At 50.0% G+C, this 25,385-nt stretch overlaps 1 pseudogene; it reads left to right on the forward strand.

Moving 5' to 3' along the window:
- The window catches only part of LOC125532890 (uncharacterized), a 165,924-nt pseudogene extending 141,613 nt beyond the window's left edge, over positions 1–24,311 (forward strand).
- The last annotated feature ends 1,074 nt before the right edge of the window (positions 24,312–25,385 follow it).

The raw sequence follows: 25,385 nt of genomic DNA on the forward strand, positions 1-25,385 counted from the left end.
GCTGGGGCTGCCGGCGAGCAGCTTTTTCCGGTCTTTCTTGGAGTTCTACGGCCTCCAGCCGCACCACCTCACCCCCAACACAGTGGTGGTGTTGTCCGCCTTCGTGGCCTTGTGCGAAGGCTTCCTCGGAGTCCTCCCCACCCTCGAGCTCTGGGGGGAGTTCTTCTTCTCCAAGCTCGGCACCCAGGCTACGGGCGTGCCGGCTCAATGCGGTGCATTCATCGCCGTGCGAAGGTCAGGAGCTGACAACCCCTTCCCCTCCATCTCACTAATAAAGTCGGTGAAGATGTGGCAGAGATCCTACTTCTATGTCAGGAACGTCGCCACAAGGGGCGACTAGGTCAATCTGCCGGCTGGGAGACTGCCCAACTGGTCGTACCGGGCCAAGTCGCTGACGCCTGCGGGAGCCGGCGCCATCACGCGACTCCAAGTGCTGACGCAGTCGGAGGGTCTGACTGGTCCGGACCTGCTGGCCGCCTTCGTCTCGCACCGAGTTCTCCCACTTCAAGGCCGCCCTCACATGATAAGCCAGATGAGTGGGCACCGCGACCCGAGTCGGATGTGCACCAAGGACATGCCGAGGTGGCCCTCATGGTGAACTACCTCTCAGACAGCAGGCTCCCGGAGGACTGGCGATTCGGCAAGGAGCCGTACTCCCGCGCCAACCCCCCGCCCGTGGTGAGTCGCCTTTCTTTTCTTTCTTTAGATTGTCTTCTCTTTGCCGAATTTTGTTTTGACCAGTCGGCTTTGGTTAGAATCCCCTTGTTCATCCACCAGCCGGCACCTCGGGGCCGGCCCATGAGTTCGTCGCCGACCGGGCGGAGAGCGACATTGACGACCCCGATCTGGGGGCAGCGGCTCTGGAAGACGACACCGAGGGAGGAGGAGGGATAGCAGGCGACTTTAGGCCTTCGGCTACCTTCGCTGACTGGCCTGAAGACAGCGCCGAGGGGGAAGTCGCCCCTCGCCATTAGCCACGAGCCAGCCAGCCTGGCGCGGGCTCTTCTGCCGCGCCGGGCGCTCCAGGCGGCGGGAAGAAGCGCAGGGCCGTCCCGACCTTGTTCGGCAGTCGGACGAAGAAGCCCAAGGGCTCGGCTATGGCGACCCGGCGGGACGAGGCAGCCGCGAAGGCCATCCGCTTCCGTAAGGAAGTGAAGAAGCCACCGTTGGTCTCCGCGTAAGTATTCTGTCTTCAAAGTTTTATTCTCTCTTCGTGATTTGTCTGAGTCTCTGCTTGCCCCTCTTTCTTTAGGGCTCCCCTCTCTCTCGAGCGGGTCACCGCCGCCTCCATCATGGGGTCAGCGGAGATGTCCGCCACCACTCGGCGGATTGACCCCACTGCTGACCTCCGGGAGGCGACGGAGCGGAATGCGCAGGAGAGGCGCAATGAAGAAGAGGCCCTCCGCCTGGACAAGGCGGAGGCCGACACGGCGGAGGCCTCCGCTAAGAAAAAACTAGCAGAGGCCGAAACCGCCGCCGCGACGAAGCAGCAGGCTGAGGAAGCCGCACGCCGCCAGTCGGCCTTGCTTGTCACCCCGCTGAACTCTGCGCCGCCGCCTCCGGAGTTCACGCGGCCAACTGGAGAAGCCGGTGGGGAGAACCACGTCGAGGAGAGGGAAGGCGGCGACCCCTCTACTCCGGACGCGCACGTTCCGCTGCCGCCTCCGCCGCCGTCTAAAGGCGCGCAAGATGAGCAGCCAGCGGACCCTCCGGTGCCGCCGACCGAAGACAAGGCCGTGGCGAGGCTTCTCCTCCATGTCGGCTCGCCAACGCGCCGTCGTCTGGAGAAGGCGACTTCGGCACCCCGCCCCCTGGAAGTCGGCACCGCCAGCTCGGTGGCCCCAGACGCCGAAGCGGCGAGCGCCGCACCTCTTGGGTGGGTGCGAGGAGGCGGCATAGGGCCGCTGAACCGGGCGCTCCTAGACGTCCAGGCGAAGCTCCGTGCTGAGGGCGAAGCTCTCCAGAGTTGCACCAAGGTGTTCCTAACATCGCGGGCAGCCGTCCGGGTATGTTTTTTTTCTTTTGGTCTTTGTTTTCTTGCTTCTCTCTGTGGGGGCGCACCAGCACACCCACTGGGTGTAGTCCCCGAGTTTCGGGCCGGCTGCTGAGCAGGAGGTCCGGAACTCCAATTGATGAACTTCTGCGTACTAACTTTGTCTGAAATGCTTGTCGCAGGATTACCACAACCTCCGCGTCACTGCCTTCAACCGTAACGTTGAAGAGTTGGGCAAGTGGACCCCGAGTTGGCGGAGAGCCGGAGTAAGTCCCCCCCTTTTTCTTCTCTACAGGGGCGCGCTGGCGCACCCGTGGGCTGTAGTCCCCGAGATTCGGGCCGGCTGCTCAGCAGCCAGGCCGGATCTCCCCGGCAACCTACTTTATTGACGACTATTGTCTTTCTTTCTTTCCTTCAGGAGCCAACGCTGCTCTTCAACAGCAGCTAAGTGAAGCCAACTCCGCCCTGCGCGCCAAAGGGGAGGAGTGCAGCAAGCTCGCCGCAGAGCGCGATCTGCTGGCCACTCAGTTGGCAGAGCAGAAGGAGCTGCTTGTGAAGTCGCAGAGGGAGGCGGAGGAGACGGAAACCGCCCTCTTGGCCGAGTTCGCGAGCGAGCGCTCCTCCTGGTCTGACAAGGAGGCGTTGCTGTCCTCCGGCTTCCACGAGATTGAAGACATCGTCGATGGTGAGCCTCTTTATTTTCTTTCTTCGAGCTACCGACTTAGATCGTGCCGACTCCTGGTTTTTGACTTGCTTCTTCGTTTCTTCGTGTTGGTGCAGACTTCTTCCCTGGGCAGTCGCAGGCCGCCATCCAAGCCATCGAGGCTGACCGTGAAGGTCGGAGGGCGGAGGGCACAGAGATCGCCGCCGATGCCCCCCGAACTCTTGACGAGCACATCCTGAGCATCGAGGCTCGCCTCCGGCCGGCTCACTGGATGCTGCGCCGGCTCCAGCGCGTCGGTGCCCAGGTGATTGCCGCCCTTTGGCCGAATGTGCAGGCTCCACGCACCCCCAGCCTGACGGCCAACTGGCTGGAGGTCGCGGCTGGTCGTCTTGAGGCCTGGAAGGGCTCTTCGGCCCGGGCTGGAGCGCGCCGGGCCTTGGAGTTCGTCAAGGCGTGGTACCCGGGGCTGGATCTAGACCGGTTGGACACGATTCGGTCGGAGGCCCAGCCGGAGCTGGCGGCTGCGGAAGATGCCCTCGTCAAACGTGCTACAGCGATCGCCGAGTACACCGACAGCAGCATCTTCGTCCCCGAGCGGTCTGAAGACGGCGAGGAGGTACCGTCGGAGTGGTTTGGGATGAACCCAGACTACAGCGAAGACTCGGTAGAGGTGATTGGCTCCAGCGTCGAGGAGGAGGACGAAGCGGAGGATGGAGGCGAGGCGGAGGCACCAGAAGACGGAGCAGACGGCCAGCCTCAGCCCGACCGCGCCTCCAGCAACGAGCCACGTGCAACCGAGTCGACTGTCGCCGGAGGTGATCAAGCCGAGACTAGCCAGCCGGCTGCCCCGACGCCTGACGCTGGCGCCTCCTCCGAACCTCCGAATCCGTCTGTTGCCTCCTAAGCTGCCACTGTATCTTTTATTTTATCTGCTTCAGTAGTCTTTGAAGAACTTGTTAATTCGTACAATTCCACCCGCGGGGTGTATTTTGAACCTCTACTCGACAATTCGGCCAAGGGCCTATGTTGTGTAAATATATATATATATATATCTTTTCTTGCTCATTGTTATTTTGGCTTTTTCCTTTGCCGCTTTCTCTTAGTTTCCTGCCTTGCCAATCGGACAGCCGCTCTGCGGACTGTTGCTGGATCAAGTGCTAGGCTACTTTGGGAAAGCAAGTGCTTACCTGATTTCAAGATTGTTTGAGCAAGTTGGATAGAAGGCGACAATCCGACGGTCCGAGAGTCGGTTTGCGAGAAAGGCTGGAAGCCGTCTTGAGCTATGTTTTATGCTGTGAGTCCTTAGCCATTTTTCATGCGAACACCCATTCTACCTTACCTCTGCCCATCGTACAGTCGCTTTGCGAGCTGCGGCTTCTGACAGAAGACGCTTTAGGTGTTACACACTACTTGTCCGGCTGCAGGAAGCATTTCATAGTGCAAGGCGGCAAGTCCCCGGGCCGACTTGTCGAACCCGGTGCCAAGCGGCATGACAAAGAGTAACATACTTGTAGGCATAATTTTTATCATACAGACAAAAGAGGGCAGTCCCCAAGGTCGTCTCGGGGGGCCCGAAGTCTTGGTACTTTAATACAAAAGGTAGCGCGGTACATACTGCATCAACTGTAAAATCTTCGAAGGAGATTTGCATTCCATGGCCGCTCTGTCTCCTTGCCGGAGTCGTCCCTCTTGCGTGCTCGGGGCTTCTGAGCGTCGATCAGGTAGTAGGAATCGTTGCCCAGTACTTTGCTAGTGATGAAAGGGCCTTCCCAAGGCGCCGACAGCTTGGGCAGGCCGGCTGTTCGCTGGATCAGCCGGAGCACAAGGTCGCCTTCTTGGAAAGATCTTGGCCTGACCTTCCTGTTGTGGTATCGGTGCAGGCTCTGCTGGTAGATGCTGGACTGGCTGAGTGCCAACAGCCGACCCTCTTCCAGCAGATCGACGTCGTCTTGTCGTGCTTCTTCTGCTTCCTCCTCGGTGCACATGGTGACTCGTGGGGAGTCAAACTCTATGTCCGTTGGGATGACGGCTTCGGCACCGTAGACGAGGAAGAAGGGTGTGAAGTCGGTTGACTTGTTTGGAGTCGTGCGCAGACTCCAGAGGATGGCTGGCAGCTCGTCGAGCCAGCAGCCAGCTGAGCGCTCCAGAGGCTCGATCAACCGAGGCTTGATGCCAGATAGGATGAGGCCGTTTGCTCGCTCCACTTGGCCGTTTGACTGTGGATGGGCGATGGACGCTAGGTCCAGTCGGATGCCCTGTGCTGCGCAAAAACGGGCCAAGGCGCCTTTGGCAAAATTTGTGCCATTGTCAGTGATGATGCTGTGTGGTATGCCGTACCGAATTGTGATATCGGTGATGAAGGTCACGACAGTCGGACCGTTCAGTTTCTTAATTGGCTTCGCTTCCACCCACTTGGTGAACTTGTCCACTGCGACAAGTTGGTGAGTTAAACCACCTCGTGCCGTCTTGAATGGTCCCACCATGTCTAGACCCCAAACTGCGAAAGGCCAGGAAATGGGGATGGTCTTGAGCGTAGAAGCCGGCTGGTGCAGCTTGGAGCTGAACTTTTGGCACCCTTTGCATTTTTGGACCAACTCCTTGGCCTCTTCCAAGGCAGTCGGCTAGAACAAACCATGCCGAAAGGCTTTGGCGACGAGTGCTCCTGAAGCCGCATGGTGGCCGCATTCGCCTTGATGGATGTCTTTGAGAATCGCCTGGCCTTGCTCTGGCTCTACGCAGCGCTGGTAGACACCAGTGATGCTGCGCCTGACCAGCTCTCTGTTGACTATGGTATAGGCTGCCGCCCGGCGTTGTACTTGCCGGGTTGAGGTCTCATCAGTTGGTAGCTCTTTGTTCACTAGGAATTTGAGGATGGGCTGAGCCCATGAGGGTGCTGCTATTTCTTCGACTACCAGAACTGTGACTTGGACGAGGGTGGCCGGGCTGGGAGGCGGCGGGTTGGAGTCAACAGCCGCTTGCTGGGTTGATGAAGTCCCCAGGCCGACTGGCGCGGTCCTTGGGCCAAGTTCTGGAATCTTCGAGTCTGCCACCACAGTCCCCGGGCCGGGCTCGACTGTGGCGGCTTTGGAGCCATCCGCCAAAGTCCCCGTTCCGTCTGCCGGAGCTCTGGAGTCGGATCCGCCGTCTTCGGGAGGAGGCTTGACAGACGGCTTGAGGAGGCGTTGAAGGGCAACGCCAGATGGTATTGCTTGGCGGGTAGAGCCGATTCGTGCCAAGGCGTCTGCTTGGTCGTTGTCATTTCTTGGCACATGGAGGAACTCGCACCCTTCGAAATACCCGCTGAGTTGCTGCATGAGGAAACGGTAGCTCGCCATGTTTGCATCTTTTGCATCCCAGTCGCCAGATGACTGCTGGACCACTAAGTCCGAGTCGCCATAGCACAAGATCCAGCGGATGCCAAGTTCTTTGGCAAGCCGGAGCCCGTGAATGAGCGCCTCGTACTCGGCAACGTTGTTGGATGCGGCAAGATGGATTTGCAGTGCATACTTGAGCTTGTCGCCTTTGGGAGAGGTGAGGACGATGCCGGCTCCCAAGTCGGTGCGCATCTTGGAGCCGTCGAAGTGCATCCGCCAATGGGTGGAGTCAGGCGCTGGAGGCAGGTACTGGGTCTCGGCCCAGTCAACGAGGAAGTCGGCCAGTACTTGTGATTTGATAGTGGTGCGGGGCTGGTAGTAGATGGTGTAAGGAGCCAGCTCTATGGCCCACTTGGCCACTCGACCAGAGGCATCTCGGCTACCGATGATCTCGGCAAGTGCGGCCGTGCAGACCACTGTAATTGGATGCTCTTGAAAGTAAGGCTTCAATTTCTTGGCAGCAAAGTGTACGCCATAGCACATCTTCTGGTAGTGGGGGTAGTTCTGCTTGGAGGTTGACAGTACCTCTCTCAGGTAATATACTAGTCTCTAGATAGGAAGCGCCTTGCCTTCCTCCTTGCGCTCCACTACCATGACTGTGCTGACTACTAGGCTGGTGGCGGCGATGTACAGGAGCATAGGTTCCTTGGGAGTCGGAGCCGCCAGAACGGGTGGAGTAGTCAGCATCTTCTTCAACTGGTGAAAAGCTTCGTCCGCCTTATGGTTCCACTCGAAAAAAGTGGTCTTCTTCATGAGTTGGTATAAGGGGAGAGCTTTCTCGCCCAGCCGACTGATGAATCGGCTGATGGATGCTAAGCAGTCGGTGAACTTCTGCACATCCAGCAGTCGGCTGGGTACCTCCATTCTCTCGATGGCCTTGATTTTTACTGGGTTGCATTCTATGCCGCGTTCAGAGACCAGGAAACCTAGCAGCTGGTCGGCTGGTACTCCGAAGACACACTTCTCAGGGTTGAGCTTGATCTGGAACCGGCGCATGTTCTCAAAGGTCTCTTTGAGGTCTTCCAGCAGTGTTTCACGCTTCTCTGTCTTCACCACCACGTCGTCCACGTAGACATGGGCGTTCCTGCCGAGCTCCTTGAGGAGGCACTTCTGCATGCAACGCTGAAAGGTGGCGCCGGCATTCCTTAAGCCGAACATCATGGTGAGGTAGCAGAATGCTCCAAACGGCATGATGAAGGCGGTCTTCAATCTGTCAGCCGGGTTCAGCTTGATCTGGTGATATCCTGACTATGCATCCAAGAAACTCAACAACTCGCATCCGGCTGTGGAGTCTATCACCTGGTCAATTCTTGGTAGAGCAAATGGGTCCTTGGGGCAGGCCTTGTTGAGGCTCGTGTAGTCAATACACATTCGCCATTGCTTGTTCTTCTTTAGCATCAGGACCGGATTTGCTAGCCACTCCGGGAAGAAGACTTCCATAATGAAGCCGGCTGCTAGGAGTCGGGCTATCTCTTCTCCGACAACTCTTCTCTTTTCTTCTGATAAGCGGCGCAGGGGCTGCCTGACCGGCTTCGCATCAGATCGTACATGTAACTTGTGCTCGGCGAAATCCGTCGGTACACCTGGCATGTCTTTGGGAGACCACGCGAAGATGTCCCGATTCTCACAGAGGAAATCGACGAGCTCGCCTTCCTATTTTCTGTCGAGGTTTGCACCTACGACGGCGTACCTCTCTGGGTGCTCCGGGTCCAAGGGTATCTTTGTTGTCTCTTTGGCCGGCTTGAACGAACCTTTGGCTTCTGACTCCTTTGGGTCGGGCGATATCTCCGGCTGCTTGCTGGCCATCGCCACAACTCGTTCAAGGAGTCGCTTCTCGGCCGCGATCACCAGGGACTCGGCCAGCCGACTGCTCTCGGCCGCGCAAGAGGCCGACTTCCGGTAGTCGCTGGCCATAGTCAGAATTCCCCTGGAACTGGGCATCTTCATCTTAAGGTAGGCGTAGTGGGGGACCGCCATGAACTTGGCCAAGGCGGGTCGGCGGAGTAGCGCGTGGTATGGGCTCTCAAGGTCCACCACCTCAAACCAAACAGACTCTCTTCGGAAGTGATCTTTCTCCCCAAAGAGGACGTCAATCAGGATCTTGCCGATTGGTGAGCAGGAAAGCCCGGGAAGAATGCCGTGGAACACAGTCCGGCTGTTCTGAAGCTGTCTTTGCTTGATTCCTAACTTCTCCATGGTGTCTTTGTACAGGATATTGATGCTGCTGCCCCCGTCTATCAGAACTCGCGAGAAACACGCGGCCCATTTGTTCGTGGCAAAGGTGGCATCCAGGACCAAGGCGTAGGAGCTCGGACTCGGCATTACTTCTGGGTGGTCAGCCCTGCTCTAGCTGATGGGCCTCTCAGACCAGTGCATGAACTTTGGCGTCTCTAAGGCTACTGCGTTCACCTCTTGTCACTGCAGCCGCCTGCTGCGCCGATCATCAGCCACACTAGTGAACACCACATAGGCTCCATGCTCTTCAGGGTATTGGTTTTGTACTGCGCCGACTGGCCTGACTGCCGGCTGCTGGGGCAGAGGCGGAGGCGGCTGCCCAGCAGGCGGGGGTGGCAGGAGGCCATCTCCCTTGGCGATCCTGGTGAGCCAGTGGCACTTCCGGGTGGTATGATTCAACGGCTTCGCGCCGCTGTGGAACTTGCAAGGTCCATCCAAGGTCTGCTCATAGGAGAAGGCCGGCAACCAGTTCGGCTTGCCGCCTTTCTGTCGCTTGGGCGGAGGCTGCTCTTCTGGCTGCTGGGCTTCAACGGTCGCGACTTGCCGGCTGCCGGAAGCCGGCTGCGGGGCCTTGCGCTTGTTGTCGCCCTGCTGTTGTCGCCGGTCGGCGTTTGCCGCCGGAGTTCTTGGAGCTTGAGGAGCTACTTTGCCAGTCGTGCTGATTTGAATTTCCGCCTTCATGGAGGAGTCGGCTGTGGCGTACTTGTCTGCTATGATCAGCAGCTCGTTGAGGGTCTCTGGCTCGTCACAGAGGAGCTTGTGCTTGAGGAGAGTGCGTTCTCGGCACCCGGCTGTGAAGTACTCGATGGCCTGCACCTCGTGCACGCCCTCGCAAGAGTTCCAGAGCTCAGCCCAACGCGTGAGGTAGTTGCGAGTCGACTCGTCAGGACCTTGCACGCACAAGGAGAGCTGACGAGGTTTGGGAGGACGCTTGTACATGCTGGTTAAGTTGTGGACGAACGCTTCAGTGAAGTCAACACAGATGTTGATGCTGCGGGGCTTCAGGCTGTTCAGCCATGTCCGGGCCGTGCCCTGGAGCAAGAGCGGAACATACTTTACGGCGACACGCTTGTTGCCGTTTGCTATGCTGACAGCCATGGAATAGTCGACTAGCCAGTCTTCCGGCTTCACGGAGCCAGTATACTTGGGCGTGTCTCTTGGGAGCGTGAACCCTCTGGGAAAGGGCTCGTCCCGAATGCGGGGCCCGAAACAAGGCAGACCCAGCTCGTCTTCTTCTTCCAGCGCCAGGGACCGGTGAAGTCGATCGATCCGGTGGCGGGCGTCATTCTCTCCAACTCCCTCTCGGCGGCCAAGGCGGTCACCGAGAGTCGGATAGTCAACAGGCGGCGGGGAGACTCGCCTCTCCTTGCGGGGAGGGGGAGGCGGACAGTCGTCCCGTCGTTCCACTGCTCTCGCGCGGCCATCTCGGTCGCGCTCTATGGTAATGCGAGTCTGGCTGTGGCTGACAGTCGGCTCCTTGTCCTTTCTTCCTCGGGCGCCGCCTGTCGGCGTCCGAGACGTCGCGCCTTGATCTCGGTGCGGGTCGTCATTTGGCCGCTGCGGCGCCTCCGTGCGGCAGCCGGCCTTGTTCTGTGCGGCGGCCACGTCGACGAGCCGCTGGACTCGCTCCATCATGAGGTGGCGTTCTTCGCCCTCGAAATTGTCCAGCTCATCCGCTGCTGCCTGGGCGGCTCGAATGTTCTCCTCCGATGTAGCGTACACGGGGCGGCTAGCCCCAAATAGGCTGGCGATGGCTACGCCGCGCTGCCGGACTGGGCCAAGGCGGCTGGGCCCTGCCGGGGCCGGCGAGCCGCCAACGGGGCGATCCATCTCCCGCTGGTAAGCTTCTGACAAGCGTCTCATGCTGGCCAGCTTCTTCACGCCTTCAACGAGCTGAAGGCGGCGCGCTTCTAACGTCTGCTCGTCGGCATCTTCCGGAATGGGCACAGGCAGGTCTTGCAGCGCTGCGCCGAGTGAGTCGGGCACTCCTCCGCTAGGGAACTCGTCATGACTGATGACTAGCACCTCGGTGACGGTGCTTCCGTCGCTCTCTGCATGGGGGAGAGGTTCGTCGTAGACCACCATGTTGGTGGGGAACGCATCGATCGACGCGGTGTCAGAGTCGACCAGCATCGGGTCGGTGGAGCCTATGGACTCCAAGTCTACGGCAGGCTCGCCAGAAATGTGGAGTTGATCGAGGAGGCCCGTGAGGAGGTTTTCGGGGCCGCCCGTGCCTGCGTCGGACGCGGGTTCGTCAGAGAGGCAGACCTCACCGAGAAGTTCGGCCAAGGAGCTGGCTGCGCAGGTGATCTCAACGCCGCGCAGCGCGTCGATGCAGACATCGCCTGGCGTGCCTAGCTGGCTGCGCTCGCCAGGGAGGAAAAGGGTTCCCGTCCAGAATAGATCTCCGGACGGCGGTGCACCATGCCCCACGGTGGGCGCAAAATGTCGAGGGTTTGGTGCGACATATGCCAACGGATGGCTTATCATGGTGGGGGCGAGTAGAATGTCGCCGGTGCCTGGAAACGGGATGAGGCGAAGACATGGTCGCCGGCGAATCTTACCCAGCTTCGGGGCTCTCCGGGGAGATAATACCCCTACTGCTGCTCTGCGGGGTCTCCGCATGATCACTATGGCCAAGTGTTTACACGGTTGCTCCTTGAACTGTTTCTGGTGGTAGAAGAGGGCAAGGCTAGCTCTCTCCTTCTATCTGGTATGGTCTAGAACTACTGGGATCCAACCCCTTGCATGGGTGCCCTGGGGGGTTTATATAGGCCTACCCCCCAGGGGTACAATGGTAACTCGACTGGGCGCGGGCCCTGCCGTCAGTGCCTCCGACCTCCGACTTCTCCGCCGACTGCTAGGGCCCGCCGACTAGTGGGCCCCGCCGACTGGTCTGGTATGGAGCCGACAGGCCGCGTCCGCCGCGGGCAGGTCTTGCCGGCCGCTGATTACTGTAGCCGTGTTTCTGATGACGCAGGCTTGGTCATGGGGTCGTGGCAACAGCGACACCGCCTGGCGGGCGATCACTATGGCCACTCCCCATCTGATCTTGATTAATGGCGCATGGGCCCCGGGGGAGGGCTCGGCCGACTCCCCCGGGCCGACTCCCGACGGGTCCGACTGGCGGTTCTCCCGCCGTCTCCCGATGTCTCGCTGACTGGTGGGCCCTGCTGCCTCCAGGCCATACAGACAAGCCGTCATGGGAGCAGGACTTGGTACTATGGTGCTGATGTCAGGGCCGGCCGGGCAATAGTGCCACGCCGCACGGAGATCTTCCCGGGTACGGCGTGGTGTGGCCATGCATGCCCTTGGTAAGGGGCGGGGAGTGGGCTTCACTGTAGCCACGCCCCTACCCCGTCCCCTTCGATGAGGTCATGGGTTTGCTGGAGTCGCCGGCCTACTCCCCAAAGTCGGCTTCTCTGGAAGTCGTCCCTGGAACTCGGCCATGAGCGGGTAGTCGGCCGCCTTGCCGTTGACTCCTCAGGAGATGGCTCTTTGCCCTGGGGTCTTGAGGGGCGCAGCCTGTCCCGATGTCCTGAAAGGTTATGGGACTCGGGTTAGCCTACCCGTGACCCATTACTCTGACACCACAGGTGTGATCTCCCAAACACTGTCTGGCGGTAGAGCTAAGTCATGCCCGTCGTGACTGCGCGGCGCACCTGACGCGGGCTCGAATACGTCGAAGACCAAGTCTTCGTGGATGTCGGTAGTATAGTTCCAGCTTCCAAATCTGACCTGATGGCCAGGGGCGTAGCTTCCGATCTGCTCCAGATGGCCAAGCGAGTTGGCCCGTAGTGCGAAGCCGCCGGATACGAAGATCTGTCCGTGGAGAAAAACCTCACCCTAGATCGCATCGTTGCCGATGATCGAAGGAGCCAACAAGACTTATGGTGACGACACAGTGGAACTCTCAATGAAAGAACCAATGTCGGTGTCAAAACCGGCGTATCTCGGGTAGGGGGTCCCGAACTGTGTGTCTAAGGTGGATGGTAATAGGAGGCGGGGGACACAATGTTTACCCAGGTTCGGGCCCTCTCAATGGAGGTAATACCCTACTTCCTGCTTGATTGATCTTGATGATATGAGTATTACAAGAGTTGATCTACCACGAGATCAGAGAGGCTAAACCCTAGAAGCTAGCCTATGGTATGATTGTTGTTGTCCTATGGACTAAACCCTCCGATTTATATAGACATTGGAGGGGGCTAGGGTTACACAGAGTCTGTTACAAGGGAGGAGATATACATATCCGAATTGCCAAGCTTGCCTTCCACGCAAAGGAGAGTCCCACCCGGACACGGGACGGAGTCTTCAATCTTGTATCTTCATAGTCCAATAGTCCGACCAAGGGATATAGTCCGGCTGTCCAAGGACCCACTAGTCCAGGACTCCCTCAACCACCACCACACTGGAGTAGGGTATTACACCACAACGGTGGCCCGAACCAGTATAAATCTTGTGTCTTCCGTGTTGTGAGTTCGTTGAGTTCGTCCGCAAGATCTTAGAGAGCTAGGGCGTGGATCGATAGGGAGAAAACCTTCGCGCGCACCCCAGTGTTCGAACCTCAAGGGTTTGCCGGAACCCGTGATCCGACATTTGGCGTGCCAGGTAGGGGTGCGCTGAAGCTTCCTTCCGTCGCTCCGCGCTCTGTTGCTTCGTCTTCCCCATGGCAGACGCGCACCGCGCTCGTGCTGAGCGTCGGGCTGCCCTCGTCGCCCACGTCGCTCAGACGGCTCCCGTCGGTGAGCCACCTCGTCGTTCCCCGTCGCTTGCCCCCAACGCCGCCACCAGCCCGGCGGGGTACGAGCAGCAAGCATCCTCGCTGCACCCCTCGGTGCGGCGGGACGGCCACACCGCCACTCCATTGCTGACCCCGGCCGATTCTTCTTCCCATGCACGTTGCCCTCCCATGGACGCACGGGTCACGCTCCTCATGGCGCAGGAGCTCCTGCGCTACCGCCCGGTCGAGGACGTCTACGAGGACTGGCTCGACAGCATCGCCGAGCTTGTCCGCACCGCAGGGGGCTCCCTTGCGCCGTGCCTCTCTCTGCCTCGCCCTCCGCCAGCTACGGCCGACGCAGCCCATGGAGTGCCTCCACCACCTCAGCCCCAAGACGGCGCCCTGGCGCCAAGACGCGCGGCTCCACGACGCGACCCACTGCGTCCCGCGCCCGTGCGTGAAGAAAGAAGCTGTCAAGAAGTCCCTCGACCACAATAAAACGCTTCGCCGCTCCTCGCACCACCGCGCCGGGACTGGCTGCTGAGGCAAGATCGCGCGCCACCCGTCAGATCTCACTTTCGTAAGTGACCGTGAAGGGATTGACAACCCCTAAGCGCGTTGGTTGCGTTGAGCTATTGTTTTTGTGTAGGTACAAGGGACTCGAGCGTGGCCTCCTACTGGATTGATACCTTAGTTCTCAAAAACTGAGGGAAATACTTACGCTACTTTGCTGCATCATCCTCTCCTCTTCTGGGAAATCCAACGCAGTGCTCAAGAGGTAGCAGCCCCATGCTCGGTCAGCACACCACGCCGATCCCGTTATGGTTTGAAATGGCGAAGTGACCAGTTCGCTCATGAAATAAACCAATGTGATTAGTTCATCACATTTTGAGAGAAGTGTGACTAATGTGCTCATCTATCCAGAGTTGAGTGGCCAATGGTGCATTTATCTCTCTAAAAAAATCTTCATAGAAACTCTTTATGAAAATTGATTTGAAAAATTCCCTTGTTTAAAATGTCACGCTACAAAAGCACTACAAGAAATTGCTTCAATTCGAATACAATAATTCATGGCAAAGAATGAAGTATAGTTGATGGTTTGACTTAGTGTTAATAGTTTTATTTTTAGAAAAGGACAAGTATACATTATAAGATCAATGGCACGTGTGGAACATACCTTTTACATGACTTAATACACCATCATCACATCAATTATTTCGTATAAAACTTGAGATACTAACTATTCACATTTGTAGTTTCAAATGAACAAAAGCCTAATGTGATATTCTAAAAATTTGTCAACTACCATGATGCCACTATAGAATTTATCATACTAATTTTAGCACCACAAGCCTCTACATGGCCATTCCCCGTTGAAGGTCACTGCTTGCAAATTGCAACCACGCTCACTTAAATTTAGTGTCCAAACCACACCCTGATTTGGTGTGGCAATCATAAACTAAATTAATGTTGTGAGTCATCTCTCAAATTGTTCACAGGTTGGGTTAGTGGGCTTAGTGCCTCAGCATGACTATAGAGACTTGTGAATTGGTAGGCAAAAAATATTCATGCATGTTGTCATGCTTCTCTTGCCGTACAACATCTCCACCATGCACATGCCTAGATAACGAAGGAGCCAGTGGTATCATACGGTCGGGACATCGCTTACATCATCGCGAGCTCATAGATGATGCATTTCTTATCAAACGGTGGTGAATAACCTCCCCTAATTTATATTTGTGAGAAATTTTCATCTCAATTGTTAATTGGGGTGCTATGAGATGAACATAGCAACGGGAACCATGCATTCCCTATATTATGCTTGAAAGTTTTTCATTGCAATTTGCTCGATTACTAGATTAATTGGTCCATTGAGATGCAAGTTACACTGCACTAGTGCCCTCCACTACTTCAACTTTTTTCCCAATTTTTAAGATTGCAGGACAAATTGGTTTAGCATGATTAAAACTGATGTTGTGTGATTGGTTGATTGTATTGCTCAAGTTACCTACATTTTTTCTTGATTTTAATCTGGCAACACTACATTTGTGCTATATTACACGACATAATAATTCTTTGCCCAAAAGACCCAATGTTTTTCAGTTTTTGTTATTGTCTTGAAAGTTGAAATACTGGTTGTCGTACATAAAATTTGCATTGAGAAAAGTTTACAGTCGTTGACTCTACACTCAGTGTGATCCACTGACCAGTGAGCAATGACCAGTATCATATATCTGACATATGGATGGATTTTCCCCTTGAAACTACCATAAGATCATGAGTTAGTAACTGCTGGTTGTCATTGTTGTTTTACCTATTGGAAATATTTGCACCATGAGTGCTCCCCGTAATGGAAATAATAAATTGTTGTTTCCTTTTCAGGATGATCCAAAGAGTGAAGAAGAGTCTACTGTACCCAATCAGAAGTTCCCCAAATTGGTGACACATACATAGATCCGTTTCAGCCTGTGAACTCTTCTGCCTCTACTATAAATAGTGTTGTCAAGGATTATACTGAGCTACACTCCCAAATCCCACTACCGAATATGGATGTCATTGAAGATTTGCATGCACAATCATCATCATCATCTTCTTCAAGGATTGTGCCTAGTAATTTTGCTAATATGATGGCGATACAGGAGGCGTGTATTCGTGCATTGATTGACCCAGATCAGGAATTATCCTGCAGACTATGGCGTCAGTCCCATGAGGCTTTGAAGAATCACTATGCTCTCGACGTTGAGATGGCATGTTCTGGGGGGGCATGTGCCAAATACAAATGCTCCTAGAAATTCCGAGTTCAATTTACTTCTTCGGCTAATCAAGCATCCAGTAAACCAATCTATGCGGCTCATTAATGTCAAGGGTCACGTGCCTACTCTCAGGTGCACATAACTCATGCAACCTTTATCTTCATACTTACTCCCTCGGTCCCATAATACAAGAGTGTTTTTACACTACACTAGTGTAAAAAACACTGTTATATTATGGGACAGAGGAAGTACCTTATTAAGATAACACAAGTACTAAGCATCAGCTTCAACCAGTATATTCTTAAGGCTATGCCTCCTATTATGATATGCGTCCCTTGAGGAAACTGCAACCTTATATGGTAAACGGTTCATTACCCTTTGTTGTATTTGACATGCAGTGCCGACCCAATTGGGAGTTGCTTTATATGGTAGAAACTTGACGAAGCAACTACTGGAGAGATAGTCATGCTATATAAAGAAATCACGCCTCACATCCGTACACTGACCACTGATGCCTTTCCCACTTATGTTATCCAAAAGGTTTTCTTCCTCCAATTCCTATAGAATTTTGTATTTTGAGTCTGTAATTAAGGATGTTGAGATTAATCGGACAAAAACTTCTGTACTTACCTTCTAATTTTTTATAGCTTCTTGCGCATGGGCCACGAGTCTACTTCGGGATACTAATTGCTAATCTAATGGGGCATGTGTTAGACCTAAGCCTTCATCTCTATGGTTGTCGGGTGATCCAGAAGGTAAGCTGAGCACTATAAAATTTGCAGTTTATGTGTATTTTACACTATGTTTTTACATTTGTAATTTTACATAAGATAAAATATTTTTTATAATGATTATATATTTTCTAACGGTCTCTTTTTACGTCGGAAATAAGACAAAACTTCGGAACGTAAAATTACGGTTCATTGATGGTAAAATAGAGGGGGTGAAGAATAACTATTCCTCACCCACGGTGACGAATAGTCAATCCCTAGTGATACTATTCATCACCCAGGGTGCAGAATAAATTATTCTTCACCCGAGGTAATCTTACGATCATTTCATAATTAAATTACGGTTGAAATTCAAATAGTTACATTCCTATTGATTCACTACGTAAAATTTGGCATAAGAAAATAAAAATATAGGTCATAAGTCAAGAAAATTTGCAGTTTATATGTATTTTACACTATGTTTTTACGTTTCTAATTTTACAAAAGATAAAATATTTTTTACGATGATTATATATTTTCTTACGGTCTCTTTTTACATCAAAAATAAGACAAAACTTACGGAACGTAAAATTATGATGCATTGATGGTAAAATACAGATGGGTGAAGAATAACTATTCCTCACCCAGGGTGACAAATTGTCAATCCCTATATATATATATATATATATATATATATATATATAGGGATTGACTATTCTGATCACGGGATCAGAATAATATTCTGATCACAACATGAACTTCCCGAGTAACGCGCCTGACCTTCTCCGTGTGCAAGGTTGAACTACAGCTAAAAGGTGTCCAAATGGGGCTTGCTATATACCGTTGGAAAGCTATGGAAACTAGTATCATGACCCAAGTTAAATTTTTGGCAAAATATAAGTGGTTTAAGAGTAGTTTTGAAAACCATTTTTTCTTCGTACAAAAAACATGAATCGTATTTTCGATCGCATTTTTAAACCGTTTATCGGAATGAGGCAAATAATATGGCGTTGGAAAGCTGCTGCAAAACCGCTCCTTCCACATGTTGAAAGATTTCTCTAATTCCCTACGGTTAAAGAGTAATTCGGAAAATCGTAGAATTTCGCAAACGGAACACCCGAGTTTGTATTTTCGATGCCATTTCTAAACGGCTAATCCAATTAAGGCAAATAATATGGCATTGGAAAGCTTGTGAAAATGCGCTACTTTTTCATGTTAAAAGTGTTTCTAATTTTGAACGGTTTAAAAGTAATTTAGGAAACGATACAAGTTTCACCAAGTTCGTATTTTCGAGCTAATTTTTTAACCGTATGTCCAAATGCAGCAAATGATATGGCGTTGGAAAGCTTGAAGAAATGCGAAACTTTTTTGTATATATTATTTCTCCTAATTGATTGCGGTTTTATGTCAGTTTTGAAAATGGATAAAAACGTATTTTGCCGTAATTTCTACAAACTTTATCGGAATGAGGCAAATAATATATCGCTGAAAAGCTACGGAAAATGCGAAACTTTTTCATGTTGATAGTTTTCTCTGATTCCTAGCCGTTTTTAAGTAATTTCAAAAACAGAGAGATCATGCATTATGCCTTTATCGGGAAACAGATTCTTCGAAAATGCACCGCGTGAAGAACCTGAACTTCTCGGCGCGTGTACCTGAACTTCACTCTGTTTTTCACGTGATTTTTTGCTCGTAGGTCTCCATCCACTGCTCGTAACTCTCCATCCACTTACCGGAATTGAGCAAGTGATATACCAGTGGAAAGTTGTTGTAAGCACATAACTTTCCCGTGTTGAACGTTTTTTCATACTCGTGATGATTTTAAAAGTTTTTCATCTGAAATTAATTCAGTGTAGTAGTTGAACTTCATGTTGTTTTCACGTTGAACTTCTGTGACGTATTTTCGTTTGTAATTTTCGCATCCATTCGATAGTGTTACACAAATGTTACTCCTTTTGTACAAACCCCTCTCACAATAATTTTTTTTAACTTTCTTCAACCGAGGACTTGAAACTTACACAAATGATATTCCTGTAGTTTTGAGGTAAATTAGAAAATGGCGAGATCATGATTTCTGCGTTCATCGCGAACGGAAATGCACTGCGTGAAGTAGTTGAACTTCTGGGATGTCTGTTTGAACTTCACTCTGTTTCACTTTATTGTATTTTTCTTATATGAAATACACACCGTGTAGTACGTGAACTTCCGGTTGTTATCACTTTTGAACTTCTCTCTGGTTTGAGGGAATTATTTTAAAACACAAAAAACTACATTTTTATGTATTTTGGACATCTAAATACATGGTGAACCTCTCTCACAAGAATTTTTTGAACTTTTCCTCGCCGAGCACTTGAACTTCTAGCAACCATTTTTTCCGTTTATGAGTTGTTTTTAAAAGTGCAAAAGATGGCGTTGTGTTTTTTATTTTTTGAACGGGTAAATCCTAGGTTTTAATAAACTCCGGACTTCTGTGTTATTTCAATTTGAACTTCACCTTTTTATATTTTGATTAAAGAATTGTATTCGATTTTTATACCAAAAAATCGAGCATGGAAATACAAGGTGAACCTCTCTCGCAAGGATTTTTGAACCTCCCGAACAGAGAACTTGAACTTCTTTCAACAAACCTTTTAGGCTTTTCTTTTTTATACTTTTTATTCTCACCTGAAATGCATTCCTTGCGGTAATTGAACTTCTCGTTGTTTTCACCTTGAATTTCTGTCACGTATTTTTGTTCAACCTCTCTCATAAGAATTTTTGAACTTTCTCGGGCTGAGAACTTGAAATTAGCAACAGAACTTTTAGCCTTTGCTTTTTCATTATTTTTTTAATACAAAATGCACACTGTGTAGTATGTGAACTTCTGGCAGTTATCATTCTGATCTTCTGAGATCATGCGTTCTGCCTTCATCACAAAAACAAAGTCTCCGAATATGCACTACATGAAGAGGTTGAACTTCTGGAGCAGTTCTGTTTGAACTTCAGTCTGTTTTTTTCACTGTTATTTTTTGCCCCTAACTCCCCAACCACTTACCAGAATTGATCAAATGATATACCGGTGGAAAGCTGTTGAAAACATGCAAATTTCCCGTGTTGATAGCTTTTTCATACTCGCGAAGTTTGAACTTGTAGTTTATCTAAAAAAATGGGGAAAATCTTTTTAAAACTTTTTTTGTGTTTCCTATTTTTAATTTGAACTTCATGGTTTTATTCTTTACTAATGAGAAAAATGAATATTTTATATACTTCGAAATTCTCTGTTATTTTAATTTGAACTTCTTAGTTTTATTCTTAAGTAACGAGGAAAGTCGAGTTTTTTAACATCTTTGTTTTAAAATTTTGAACTTCTTGGTTTTATTTTTTAATAATGTGCAAATTTTGAATTTTTTACACACATCGAACTTCACCATTTTTTAAATTTGAACTTCTTAGTTTTATTGGTTAGTAATGAGGAAAATGCTTTTTTATATTAGCAATGATACGGTGCCGTTATTTTAATTCGAACTTCTAGTTTTTATAGAATGGGGAAAATTAGTTTTTATACAATCTTTCGAAATGCTCCTCTTTTTAATTTGAACTTCTTTGATTTTTTTTTACAAACGGCGGAAAATCCGTTATAAAGATTTTTGAACTACTTATTTTTAACTTCTTGCTCAAATTTTTTGAACTTCCAAATTTGTCTTTTAGATATTAACAACTTCATTTTATAACACTGACCTGCTATTGTTTTTAAATTTGAACTTCTTATAGAATTTTGTCGCGACATTTTTTACGCATTTTTTGCTTTTCGGTGAAGTGGCCTAGGCGGTCCCTTTTTTTTATTTGACGATTTTTCTTCTGTACTTGGTACATGTGAGCTTTGGAATTTCTAAAATATGAACTTCCCGTGCTATTTTTTTCATGAAACTCCATAGTTTTTATTCTTTGAATCCCATGACTTTTTTGTTTACATTTTTTTGGTTCGAACTTCGATGTTCTTTACACCTGAACTTTTGAAATCACACCTTTTTATACACGTTTTCCCTTGAATCCAACATGCGCAAAAACAATAGGAAAATCTGGGTCAATTCTCATAAGCAATAGGACAAACATTTAGAGGGCACCCATAATAGCTTTTTTCGTTCTATTCAGTGTACTACGGACAAGCACATGCACATCACATCCACACAAAAATTTGGCTCACCTAAAATGAAAAAGATTTCAGTGTCACAGGACGATCATATAAGCATCTGGAATTAGGAAACATGTACCTTTTTTTTCAGAAATGCACCTTTTTCTGTATGCGAACTTCAACTTTTTTTATATATGAACTTCATTGCGAATTTACATTTTGTTCCATATGCATCTTCTAGGAAGGATGCGTTCTCCCTCAAAAACAATGTCTTTTGAACTTTCTAGGTGGAAGTCGTTGAACTTCTAGATTATTAAAAAAGCATGCCTTTTTAGTTCTCAATCAATACGGTATATTAAAAAATTGTACACACAAAGTTTCATATCGTTTCGGGAGTAACGCGTACATGAAGTTCCCTATACTTCATCAAAAATGGTTTAAGAAAGTTTACTTTTGGGACACTGAAGCTTGTCTTGACCATAGTTCTTACTAATTTTGCTCTGTACATCGGAGCCCATCCATCCATCCATACATGTTAGGCGGAACAACTGGGTGTTCGCATCCTACTACTACTGGCGTGCTAAAAGCATGTGTCAAGACTATATACTAGGAGACTGAAGAAGCCAGAGCAGTTGGCCACCTCCCTGCCTCTATATGTTAATTGCCTTTCTTGGCGTCCTGATGCCATTTGTACAGAAGTAATCTTAAGTAAAAGCCACCAAAATTTTGCACAGGAGAAACAGTTGAGCCAAATTCTTTTTAACAGCTACCGAGGTTGTGAAGCGACGGCTGCAAGTTACCATGGAAACTCGTACAAAGAGCATGGTCCCTAATTAAATTAGCTCTCCCAATATGTATAATTTCTCATTCAGGTATACCATGCCCGTCCAGTTGTTCATATTGAATCAGTATATATATAACTTGTCTGCGTTACTGCCGGTAGTCGTATGTATTCGTCCAAGTTCCATATGCACTCTGACTTCCTCTGTGTTCCTTGGGGCGTCGCCTGCGCGCGGCATAATGATATGACAGTACTTAGTGAAAGAACGTCGCCTGCGCGTGGCATAATGATATCCAAGTAGTTAGTGAAAGAACGAACAAGGACGAATATGTGGATGCACATGTAATGCACCTAACCTCCAACCATCCCAAAATATAAATTACTTGAGTCCTCGTACACCATAGTCCTGAAGAAATAGCTAGTACTTGTAGGGATATCACCGAACATGTACAGAGCAACAAATCAGAGCAAGTGAAAAACAGAAAATTTAGAGGATTTTTTCCTAGTTATTCTTTGCAAAACTCTGAACATCACCACCACGCCACGAAAAATCAATCAACCACTATATGATTCAGGATACATGTGTACAGATTCCACTCTAGTTGAGAGATAGAACAAGGAGCCGCTGGCTTCAGCATGGGGGACAGTGAGCAGGCAAGGAAGAGGCATGACGTACCCAGCTGCACTTCACATCATGATTTATTGAATGAGCAGCGCAATACACACCTTGGCGACCTGTCGCTGGACAGTGAGTCGTCGCGACGGATGTGCAACGCGCAGGTGTGCTTCTTGCTGTAGTAGAAGGGGAGTAGAAGAACTAGAACTGCCACCCCCGTCAACCACCCCGATCCCCATGTACATCATCGTGCTTGCCCTTCTCCAATTCGCGCCCTAGTCCACGATCTCCACTACCAGCCCGAACGTGATGCACATGCGTACTGGTGAAGACGGGCAAAGGTGTGCGGCGAGCCAGGATCGACCCGGGTGTGGAGGGGTGGGAGCGGCTGCTCCATGGATGAACCTTCCTCGGGAAGGTCAAGGCTGCCCTTGTGAGAAGGTCAATGTGGTCGGCCAGGACGGCGCGTGTGTGGGATCCCGAGCGGCGTGGTGAGGCCGCGGCCCGCATCGGCTCCCGCGAGGAACGATGGCATGCATGGAGGAAAAGGTAGTGGGCACTGGGTAGGGGAGCTCCGCCGCTGCGCAGCTTTCGGAGGTTCCTCGGGGTGGCGGTGCCATGTTCGTCTCCAGGGCGGCGGCGAGAGGAGGAGCGCCGGGGCTGCCGCGGCTAGCTCCGCCAGTGGGATCCGGTAGGAGGTGGAGGGCGCGGAGTTGGCCGGTGGAGGCGGGGCGCGGGGTTGGGCGGCGGCGGTGCGCGGGGTTGGCCGGTGGAGCCGGGGTGCGGGGTTTGGTGGCGGCGCGGAGCCAGGGGGCGGCGGCGGTTGCCCCGGGGGGGAGGCGCTGGATCGGGGAGGTTGGGATTGGACAGGGGAAGTGGTGGGCGTGGGGCGTGGCTTTTTTTCATCTGAGTTCAGGAAGTTCAGGAGCGAGCAGTCAGGCATTATAGGGCTGGCTGTGATCCAATTACATATATATATATATATATATATATATATAACCAATTACATATATATATATATATATATATATATATATATATATCTTTTCTAACATCCCATGATGAAAGGAATTAAGGTATGCTTGTAGTTTGCAAAACTGCACTTCTATATTTGGAAAGCCTCTTCTTTGTAATGTCATGTAAGATAGAATATGTAATTTATTCAAACCATTCATTCTCATTTATTCTTTTGTTAATATGTTCATTATCTTAGATAAATTCAGTTATAAATATAATGTAATGTCCAATGCATAAATAGTTTAAGCTGATTATGTCTTTTTACCCTGGTATGCCATATTGTTTCGTTGCGAGCTCGGTCACTGATGGTGTCTCTTTGTTCAGGCTTTTGAAATAAGCGGCATTGATCAACAAATAGAGATGGCCAAGGAGCTTGAAAGCAACCTATTCAAATGTATCTTTGATCAACATGCAAACCATGCCATTCAAAAATGCATTGAGTGCGTGCAGCCACAATATATCCAATTCATCTATAGACGGTTATGTGGCAGGGCCAAGATGTTATCCACACATCCTTATGGATGCCATGTGGTTCAGGTTGTTAGTTTGGGCATTACATTTTTTTACCACTTCCTATCTTTCGACGTTTATTTATACCTTGTTCACTAATTATTCCCCCGTCCTCGTGATCTTCTTAGAAAATGCTGGAGTTCTGCAAGGTTTATCATGGAGATTCTCGATTGTGTAAAGGAGCTGTCGGTAGACCCATATGGAAACTACATTGTGCAGGTAAAATATGGAGTTGCTTGTAATTGATGAAACAGTCGCGGTTAAACGAACATTTCAAATGTGTGTTCTATCGACATGTTGCAGTACATTGTGGAGCATGGAGAACCTCGTCATCGACAAATTATTATGTTGAAATTTGCTGAAAGCATAGTACATATGAGCCACTAGAAGCACTCTTCCAAAGTCATTGAGAAGTGCCTAATCTATGCCAGCTACCACGATTGCAAGCTTGTCATAAATGAGATCCTTTCTGCAGGTGGTGGTCAAACTGCAGATCATCTCGTGGTATGTGAATTTTGAGATCTTACCGTTGTTCCTCGACATCCCTAGAGAGAGATAACACATGACTAATCTTGTGTGGTTGCCTGGTCATGCAGGGCGTGATAATACACCAGTATGCAAACTGTGTGGTGCGGCAGATGATTGACGTGGTGAACGATTGGCAATTCAACGTGATCGTGGATGTGTTGACGCGCAACAGGGACACTTTGGTCATGTACGCCCATGGGAGGCAGGTCATTGCGCAGGTCGAGCGGCTCCTCAACGGCATGGCACCATCCCCCGACTCCTTTGGGAAAACATCGTCGTCGTCTCAGTTCCTCTAGTGTGTTTTTAATTACTTTTACTATGGTTTGCTTTCTATGTCTCTCTTGTTCTTCCTGGAGCATTAGTGATCGGCATAAATAGAACTAAGGTGAACTTTGTTGCTATCGTTTTTCCCATTAGGGTGAACTAAATTGTTTCTGTAGAGGAGAATCGAACTATAACCTCCTCTGGTCTAAGGATTTGTTAGGCACCCAGCCTACCATTATCTATGAATTGAATTGTTTGTTTTCCATACCATTTCGTCAGGGGTTAATAAATATTTTGCCGATTGATTTCACAAGGCATTGGTCGACTAGGCAGTAAAAAATACTCCCTCCTTCCCATGATATAAGAGCACTTGATGCATCGGTTAGGTTTATTGTTTTGCGGGTGATACATCATTTAGATTGTGGTGGGCGGAATGTGATTTAAGATACCGGTTGGACCTCGCAGCATCGTCGAAGGCGTGGCTGTAGGCACTGTGGCAGATGGAAACTGCATTGTCAGTTTCTAGGATGAATGGTGCACGGCTCCACTCAATGGCAAGGGTAGCTCCTTCCATGCACACCGCAATACTTTAATCAGTTTTTCTGTTGCGCTTGACTTATGTTGTACTACACTCCTACTGTCCTGGTTTAGTAAGTATTCCCTCTGTTCGTTTTCTTTTTATCGAGTCAGAGCGGCAATCAAACGAGCCATCGAGCCATTAAGTCGTACGGGAGGACATAAGTGTTTTTTATTTGGGGGAACGAGAGGACATAAGTTGATCTTTCAAGTACTCTCATCTCTCAACTGAAAAAAGAAGTACTTTGATCTCTGTAATATAGTCTTCTTTATGCATTCAGCTCACGAATGCTATATCTCGCTTACTACGAGGTACATCAGCGCCCGCATTCGGCGCTCCTGCTATTTAGTTGGACTAGTAAGCGGTTTTCCTTTTGCGTGAGTTCATCTCACATGTTTCTTATTTATGTAGTGATTTTTTTGGTTCAGTGTATAGTGCATTGCTTCTCACTCGGCTCACCTTTTCTTTATGCTATGTTTAAGGTTCCTTTCTTCTTATTATTTTTCATTTTTATTTTGGGTTTCCTGTT

The sequence above is a fragment of the Triticum urartu genome, chromosome 2A, assembly GCF_056163025.1.
Source record: "Triticum urartu cultivar PI428250 chromosome 2A, HENAU_Tu73, whole genome shotgun sequence".
Classification (NCBI taxonomy): domain Eukaryota; kingdom Viridiplantae; phylum Streptophyta; class Magnoliopsida; order Poales; family Poaceae; genus Triticum; species Triticum urartu.